Source organism: Alexandromys fortis, unplaced genomic scaffold (genome assembly GCF_014885135.2).
Source record: "Alexandromys fortis isolate MF-2015 unplaced genomic scaffold, M_Fortis_MF-2015_v1.1 scaffold_133, whole genome shotgun sequence".
Lineage (NCBI taxonomy): Eukaryota > Metazoa > Chordata > Mammalia > Rodentia > Cricetidae > Alexandromys > Alexandromys fortis.
The window spans coordinates 1522128-1531541 of NW_026068030.1; positions in this window are offsets into that span (position 1 = coordinate 1522128).

Sequence of the window (9414 nt, forward strand, 5' to 3'; positions counted from 1 at the left end):
AAAAATCAAAGAAAGCTCAATTATATACATAATTCAGACTCTCTGTGTATATTCCATCTTTAGATGGCTTAATTTTCTTTACTCTTTTAATCTATAACTATGCTCTTTTATATTACTTTTACTGTCTCTTTAAAGATTTTGTTTTGTTTTTAAAACCATTTTTTTCTTTTTTTATAGCTGTTTATACTCTTTTTTCTCTCTCCCAAGCCTATGTGCATTTTTTGAACACATTGTGTCTTGTTTAGTGGTCTTTTATGTATGAATCTGTCCTAGTCTGTATCTGAAATCCTCTTCTGACAAGGAGCATTTTAAAATGGTAAACAGTCTGGTCTCAACAGCCCTGGATGCTGGCTCTGCCTCTCTCAGCCTTTCAATATGGTGAAGATACCTTTACCACCAGCTCTGGGACAACAGGGTAGGAGCCGTGCTCACCACAACTCTGAGAAGAAGTGTGCAGCACATAAGCTCTTTTTATCTGAGTAAAAGCTAAATCTATGCAGACTACTGCACTGCCTGGAAATGTCTCTGTGTATGGTGGCTGGAATCCCCCATGTTCTTCTGCCTGTGCCCACATAGGAGACATGATCCAGCCAGTTGCCCAGACAAATAGTGCTGAGCTACTGGCCTGCTCCCAGCTAGTTTCCTCCTAACCCTGGGCAGGTGTACAAGGACCAGGACCAGACGTGAGTGGCAAGCCATGCTTGTTAGCTCCAGTCACTTGGGTGCCATTTTGTAGGCAGAGACTTCTCATTTGTTCCTGGCTGTCCAAGACATGAACAACCATACAGAAACTATATTAAGTATAACTTTGCTTTGCCTATTAGATCAGGATTCTTATTAACTAACCCTTATATGTGAAATTAATCCATTTCTATTAATCTATTTATTACCATGAGACTGTGGCTTACCGGTAAATGTTTTGTGCATCTGTCTCCTTCAGCAGCTACATGGCATTTCCTTGACTCCAACTAATTTCTCCCTTTATCTCTGTTCCAATTTCTTGCCTGGCTTTATTATGCCCTGCCATAGACTAAACAGGCTTTATTCATCAACCAATAAAGCAAAACATACATTAAAGGACATCCCACCTCAGTGTAGGACTGGGTTTGTAGATATTGCTTACATTTGGTTTTATCATGGAATACCTTATTTTCTCCAACTATTGTGATTTGAAGTTTTGCTAGGTATTGTAATATGGGCTGGCATCTGTGGTCACTTATATTTTATAGAACAACTACTAGGTTTTTTTTTTGTCTTCTAGAGTCTGCAAATTAAAGTGTTCTTTTTTTAAAATTTTATGTGCATTGGTATATTGCCTGCATGTATATCTACATGAGGGTGTTGGAGCCCCTGGAACTGGAGTTTACAGACAGTTGTGAGCTGCCATGTGGGTACTGGGAATTGAAACTAGGTTCTCTGGAAAAGCAGCCAGTGCTCTTAACTGCTGAGCCATCTCTCCAGTCCTCTCAAGTATTATTCTAATAGGTCTGCATTTATATATTACTTAGTATTTTTCCCTTAAAGTTTTAATATTCTTCCTTCTGTAATTTTAGTGTTTGTGTTATTATGTGCCCAGGGAAATTTATTTCTGGTCTAGACTATTTGGTGCTCTTCATGCTTCTATCTTGATAGGTGCTTCTTCTTTAGGTTATAGAAATTTTCTTTCATTGTTTTATTGAACATATTTTCTATGCCTCTCACCTGTGTTTCTTCCTCATCCTCTATTCCTATTACTATTAGCTTTGGAGTTTTCATAGTGTCCTATATTCCCTGGATGCTTTGTTATAGAATATTTTTATATTTAATATGTTTTGACTAAAGTATCCATGTCTTTTATTGTGTTTCCAATGTCCGAGACTCTCTTCCATCTCTTGTGTTTGGTTGCTGAAGCTTACCTCTGTGGCTCCTGTTAGAATATTTAAATTTTTTATTTCCAGAGTTTCCTCTGTTTGGATTCTCTTTCCTGATTCTGTTTCTACTTTCAGGTATTGAACTGGTTTTTTTTTTTATTTTCTTTCACTTTTTGTTTGAATTTTCATTGATTCCTTTAAGGGATGTATTACTTTCTCTTTTATGCACACTTATCATATTCATAATTGTCATTTTCAGGCCTTTATCTTATGCTTCAGCTAAGTGGTAATACATAAGACCTACTATGCTCTAGTGGAAAAACACTGTCATGGTTGTTACTGATTTTTTTTTTTTGTTGGCATCTAGGCATCTGGTGTTGGGAAGATTGTAATTCTAGGTACTAATGTCTGATTTTGTCTTTGTTGGGTGTGTGTTTGGTTTCTTGGTTTCTGCTGCCTTTCCTGATTCTGAGAAAGGCGTGGTGACTGTATGTTGCTTGATAGTTAATTCTTCTGGAATCTTCCTAGGTGTGGTCAATGGGTGTTTTAGATATTGGGAGCTGACACTTAGGGATGCGGATGGGCTAGAAGGTAATGTGAAGGGTTAACAGGAGGAAAGAAAGCAGGATGTTGTGTTGCTTAATTTCCTGGGAATGTTGGCAGAAAGTGAGGAGTGGCTACAAAAAGTAGTAAGCTGTAAAGCTAGCAATGATACTGGGGTTTGGTTTTGGATCAGAGGGGGTATAGTGAAGATCAGCAGTTACCCTACCATATTCCATGACTCAGTGACCTCTTGGTTCTCTGGGAATGCATGCAGGTGTTGGGGGCTAGGATAAAGAGATGAGGTCTATTTGATCTCTTGGAGATGGGAACATAGTGGAAGGGAATTTTGCAGCAGGTGATCGAATTCAGAGCTGGGGATTTGACTAGAAGATTGTGTTTGGAGGATTTGAAAGATGTAAAAGTCGGTAGTGTTAAGAGCGGCAGGCTGCATCCCCAGCCTTCTCAGGTTTTTAAGTGGGTTTAGCCCATCACATCTGGGCACCACTCTGTAGTGTTAAGAGCGGCGGGGCTGCATTCCCAGCACCCGGCCGCCCGCATGGCTCTAGCTTATGCCCCAAAATAATTACATGGAAACTGTATTCTTTTAAACACTGCCTGACCCATTAGTTCCAGCCTCTTATTGGCTAGCTCTTACATATAGTTCTAACCTATTTCTGATATTCTGTGTAGCCCATGAGGTGTCTTACCAGGGAGGATCTTAACCTGCGTCTGTCTGGAGTGGGAGAATCATGGCGACTCCTGACTCAGCTTCTTTCTCCCAGCATCCTGTTCTGTTTTCTCCGCCTACCTAAGGGTTGGCCTATCAAATGGGCCTAGGCAGTTTCTTTATTAGTAGGAAATCACTCCCACATCAAAAGTCTGCAATTAACTTAATGGCTTCCCTGATTAGGGTATGTGGGTTTCATTTTGAACAGCTGATTTACAAAAATCAAGGCATTTCTACATAGAAACATTTATTGTAAGCAGGCGGTGGTGGCGCACGCCTTTAATCCCAGCATTCGGAGGCAGAGGCAGGCGGATCTCTGTGAGTTTGAGGCCAGCCTGGTCTAGAAGAGGTAGTTCCAGGACAGGAACCAAAAAAAGCTACGGAGAAACACTGTCTCAAAAATAAAAAAAAAAAAAAAAAAAAAAAAAAAAGAAGGAAAAAGAAAAAAGAAAAAAAAAGAAAAAGAAACATTTATTGTAAAAGGTAAAATAACATTATAGAAACCTAGTGGGTACTTTTTCAGTTTGTTATTCCAAATTTGCATTTCTAACAATTCCCAATATTAGACACTAATGAAATGCAGTAATATGTCATTTCTTTACCACTTCGGTTGATATCACATGACTCTCAGTATGAGAAAAATGTAAACTCCAATGAAAATGTTAATTAAAAATCTCTTCTCTATAAGGCTCAGAGATTCTTGAGGAAGAGGAGAAAACAGATGGCTTAAGTGAAGCAATATTTGTCAGACATGATAGGGAAGTTTAATACATGGGCACAGGAATGAAATTCTCAAGAAAAAGAGTGAATGCTAGGGAAAGATAAGGCATGTAAATGATGTTTCCAGATTAAATGATTTTATTTAATTCTTTACTTTTCTTCCAAAATATCCATGACTATTTTATTGCTTAGTTTTAAATTATTTACTATTTTCTTTTTATTTATTCTGTCATACAATACATCCTGTCTGAAACCTCTACTCCCCCAACTCCTCCTAGTCCCTTGTCATTTCCCCTTTCCCCCAGATCCAATAATCCTACATTTCCTTTCAGAAAGATCAGGCTTCCCAAGGAAATCAACTGAATAACACATAACAAATTATAAGAGTAGGCACAAATTCTTAGCACAAACCCTTATATCAAGACTGGCCTAGGCAACTCAGTAGGAGAAAAAAGATCACAAGAGTACCAAAAGAGTCAGAGATAACCCTACCCCCATTGTTAGGAGTCCCACCAAAAAAAAAAAAAAAACAGGCTAATCAACCACAGCATATATGCAGAGGAGCTAGCCCAAACCCACACAGGGTTCATGTTTGCCACAGCATTGTCTGTGGGTATCCCTATAAGCCCTGCTTAGTTGATTCTGTAGACCATGTTCTCATTGTATCCTTGATTCATCTGATTCCTAAAATCTTTGCTCTCCATTTTCTGTAGGGTTCCTTGAGATGTGCCTAATGTTTTGTTGTGGATCTTTGCATCTGCTACTATCAACTGACACTGGAGCCACTCTGATGATGATTGAGATAGGCATAGATTTATAAGTATCAAGAATACCACTAGGAATCATTTCATTTTCTATCAGGGGCAGTAATGTTTGGTTCTAACCTAGGTCTCTGGGCCATCCAGCTTCTGGTTCGTAGCCATTCAGGTATGTGCTCCCTCTTGTGACACTCAATTAATTGGTTTTAGATCAGTAATTGTTTCACCACTCCTATAAGCTCTGAGCTACCATTGCCCCAGCACATCTTTCAGGCAAAATAGGTTTTGGGTTGAAGATTTCCTGACTGGGTTGTTGTCCCATTCCCTCCACTGCATACTTGCCTGGTTACAGAAGATGGTTGATTCAAGCTTCTTATCCTCTGTTACTAGGAGTCCTTCCTAGAGTCACTCTTATAGGTTGCAGGAAGTTTAAACTGCAATAGGTTAGGTTTCCATATTGGCCTCCAAATACCCCCTCCCCCAATTCCAGTCATCTCATCCCTTACTCTCTCCCTTTATTCTTCCCTCTGCTATCTGGTCCTTCCTATTCCCATCTGACTCTTCCTCCTTTCTCATCTACATCATGATTTGCTCTATTTACATCCCTCCCTAACTTCTATTTGTTATTTAGTCTCTCAGGGTCTGTGGACTGTAGTGTGATTATCCTTTACTTAATAGTTAATATTAACTTATAAATGACTATATACATATATCACTTTTTCTTTTCATGTCTGGGTTGCCTTGTTCATAGTGATTTTTCTATTTCCATCCATTTGGCTGCTAAGTTCATGATGGCATTGTTTTAACAACTGAATAGTACACTATTGTGTAAATGGACCACATTTTATTTATCTGTTCTCTGGTAAAGGGATATCTAAGTTGTTTAAAGTTTCTGGGTGATGTAGGATTTCTCTCTGTTTGCTATGATTACCATTAATGAATAACGGAACTGCTTTGAGCCTATAGCAGAGCTATAGAGAATCAGAGCTAGGCAGGGAAAACTAAATGGAATGCTGGGAGAAAGGAGTCACAGTCAGAGGGAAGCCATGGAGCAGGTGCTAGTCAGACAAGCCGAAACCTTGCTAGTAAGCCACAGCCATGTGGTGATATATATATTAATAAAAATGGGTTAAATTAATATAAGAGTTAGCCAATAAAAAGCTAGAGCTAATGGGCCAAGCAGTGGTTTAATTAATACAGGTTCTGCATGATTATTTCAGGTCTAAGCTAGCCAAATGGCTGAAAACAAGCAGCCTCTGTTCTCCAACATCTGGCTATTATAAATAATGGTGTTATGAACATAGTTGATCAAGTGTCCTTGTGGTAGGATGCAGCATCTTGAGTATATGTCCAAGAGTGGAATACCTGAGTTTTGTGGTAGATGGACTCCCAGTTCCTTTGGAATTTCAATCTGATTGATTTCCAAAGTAGCTATACAAGTCTGCACTCCCACTAGCAATAAAGGTGTGTTCCCCTTGCTCTACATACTCTCCAGCATGAGCTATCACTTGTGTTATTGATCTTAGTCATTCTGACAGGTGTTCAGATGGAATCTCAAAGTTGTTTTCGTTTGCATTTTCCTGATGGCTAAGGATGTTGAACATTTCATTAAGTGTTTCTCAGCCATTTGAGATTCCTCTATTGAGAATTCTGTTTAGATCTGTATCCCATTTTTTAAAAGGGTTATTTGGATTTTTATGTACGGTGTCTTCAGATCTTATGTTTTTGATATTAACTCTTTGTTCTATGTAGTGTTGGTGAAAACCTTTTCCCATTCTGTTGGCTGCTGTTTTTGTTTTATCGACAGTGCCCTTCGACTTACAGAAGCTTTTCAGTTTCATGAGGCTCCATTTATCATTCTCAGTCTTTGTGCCTGTTCAATTAGTGTTCTGTTTAGGAAGTTGTTTTCTATGGCAATACATTCAAGGCTATTCCCCCACTTTCTCTTTATCAGTATCAGCATGTCTAGTTTTATAGTGAGGTCTTTGATCCTCTTTGACTTGAGTTTTTCATGGTCATAATTATATATCTAATTTTGTTCTTCTACATGCAGACAACCAGTTAGACAAGGGCCATTTGTTTAAGATGATTTCTTTTTTTCCATTGTATCAATTTGACTTCTTTGTCCAAAATCAGGTGTCCATAGTATATGGGTTTATGCCTGTGTCTTTTATTCAATTCCATTCATCAACGTGTCATTTTATGTCAATCTCATGCAATATTTATTTCTATAGCTAGGTAGTAGAGCTTAAAATCAGGGATGGTGATACCTCTGGAAATTCTTTTATTGATTAGGATTGCTTTGGCTATCCATCATGTTTTGTTTTTCCAGATGAAATTGAATGCTGTCCTTCCAAGGTCTGTAAAGAATTGCAATTTTGATGGGTAGTCTTTTGAATCTACGAATTAATTTTAGTAGGATGGCCATTTTTTTATATTTGTTATACTGATCCATGAAAAGGGAAGATCTTTCCATTTTCTGATACCTTCTTCTATTTTCTTTTTCCAACTTACAAAAAATAGTTAATGTCAATGGTCCTCAAATTATTCTACAAAATATAAACAGAAGAGACATTGTCAAATTAAGTATATCTGTCCATAGTCACCCTGAAATAAAGAAAGAGAATTACAGACCAGTTTCCCTTATGAACATGGATTAAAAAATACACAATAAATACCTGAAAACAAAATCTAAGAACACAACAACAAGATCATCCACCATAATGAAGCTGACTTCATCCCAGAAATGCAGGGATGGTTCAACATAGGAAAATCAGTCAATGCAAATCAACCATATAACAAACTGAAAGAAAAGAATGCAAATGATTACCTCATTAGATACCAGAAAGCTTTTGACAAAATTGAACACCTCTTCAGGATAAACATATTGGAGGGCTTAGGAATACTACTGATGTATATACAATGTACAAACATTGTCTACAAACAATACAAAATATCTTGGGGTAACTCTAACCAATCATATGAAGTACTTGTATGACAAAACCTTCAAATCTTTGATAAAAGAAGATTAAATGAATTTTAAAGATCCAAAGTAGGTAAATTCAATGCATGAAGATGTTGGGACTTGGTAGAGAAATCAAGGCCACACAGGATGTTACTGGGTGTCAGGCAGTCTGATTGGTCTTGAAGCATCAGCTTTGTGACCACCAAGATTAGAAGAGTTAGCATGGTAGCTGTTGCAGTTCTTTTGATTTGTCTCAGAGAGTTCTTTTCCTCTCTTGTTTATACAGAGTAAACAAGATCATAGTGTTGTCAATTCCTCATATTACTGTCTCTCACAAGGTGACAAAAAACACAGGGACCACATAATGGTTGATATATATGGTGGGGGTCTATGGCTGAGTGGAAGTAGAGTCAGTTCTTTTGTTTGCACAGATGTTTTTCATTAGCCTAAAGCTGTGCTGTGAAGACAATGGAAGTGAACCAAACCATCTTGTACTCCAATGAAACCACTGCAATGGATAAGATATTCCCTATGGCTGTCCCTAAGGAATAGACACAGTCTTGGTCATATCAGGACACAGGTAAGAAAAGCTCAGGCTGACTTAAGGGCACTGTGCAACACACACAAAGCCATTAAGGTGCTATATGAAAAGACTATTGCACCATGCAGGCAGAATCATGTACATTCTACAGTGTTCATTAGTGTGTTACCTGACATGGCTAGCAGACTTTGGGGGGATAAGAGAAGAGCTTAGGTAATCTTCTTTGGTTAGTTCATAAAAGTAAAATAAGCCCGACAAAATACTAGCAATCTGTACACCCAAATAAAACAAATTGAGTGTATCATTTTTGCAACTTGCAGCTTAAAATTATTGCTGAATAAAATAATTTTAAAGCAAAAGGGCTAAGTGATTCCCCCACCCTGTTCTTACTCAGGGTTTTTTTGGACCTAGCAGTCTTGGTGTGATAGACTGAATTGACCTTTTCAGCTGTGTCTGGCTTTATTCTCTCCTTACTCCTTGTAGCTCAGCTGCTGTGTCATTCCTTGGAGCCTTTGGGCTGATCCCTCTGCCTGGTACACTCTGCCCTTTCTTGTTTGACAGCCTTGATGCCAAAGAAAGATAAAACAAAAAAGAATGCAACAAAATTCTTTCAGCCATTAATGTGCTATAGAAGACAAAAAATTAATAATACATTAAAAGGCTAAATAAAACTTTAAGTGCTTTTTAAAAAATTTAAATTGCTGACTTAGGAATAAACAGCTAGTACAGGAAACAGATGTGCCCTCAGTTAAAGATATGCATCTTTTCAGATAAGACATGTATTGGAAAAGCTTATTTTAATGCTAAGAAAAGAGAACGAATTTTAGGTGGATGTAGAAGGTATTTATGTATCCTCAAGAAGAGAACTGTGTCTCTTTTGAAGTGCCTTTCTAGTGATGTCCCTGAAATGTTTAGCTGGGAAAACTAGGTCCTGTGTTATTGCATTACACATAGTATTGCATTCCATCCAGCATAATATTTTCTTTATAGGGTGGCTCCCAGGTGCCCAGGGCAATGTCCCCAGTTAGTTCCTTGGGAAGCTGAGGATAGGGAACCTGAAATGACCCTATCCTATAGCAATACTGACGAATATCTTGCATATCACCATAGAACCTTCATCTGGTGATGGATGGAGAGAGACAGAGACCCACACTGGAGCACTGGACTGAGCTCCCAAGGTCCCAATGAGGAGCAGAAGGAGGGAGAACATGAGCAAGGATGTCAGGACCATGAGGGGTGCATCCACCCACTGAGACAGTGGGGCTGATCTATTGGGAGCTCACCAAGGCCAGCTGGATTGTGACTGAAAA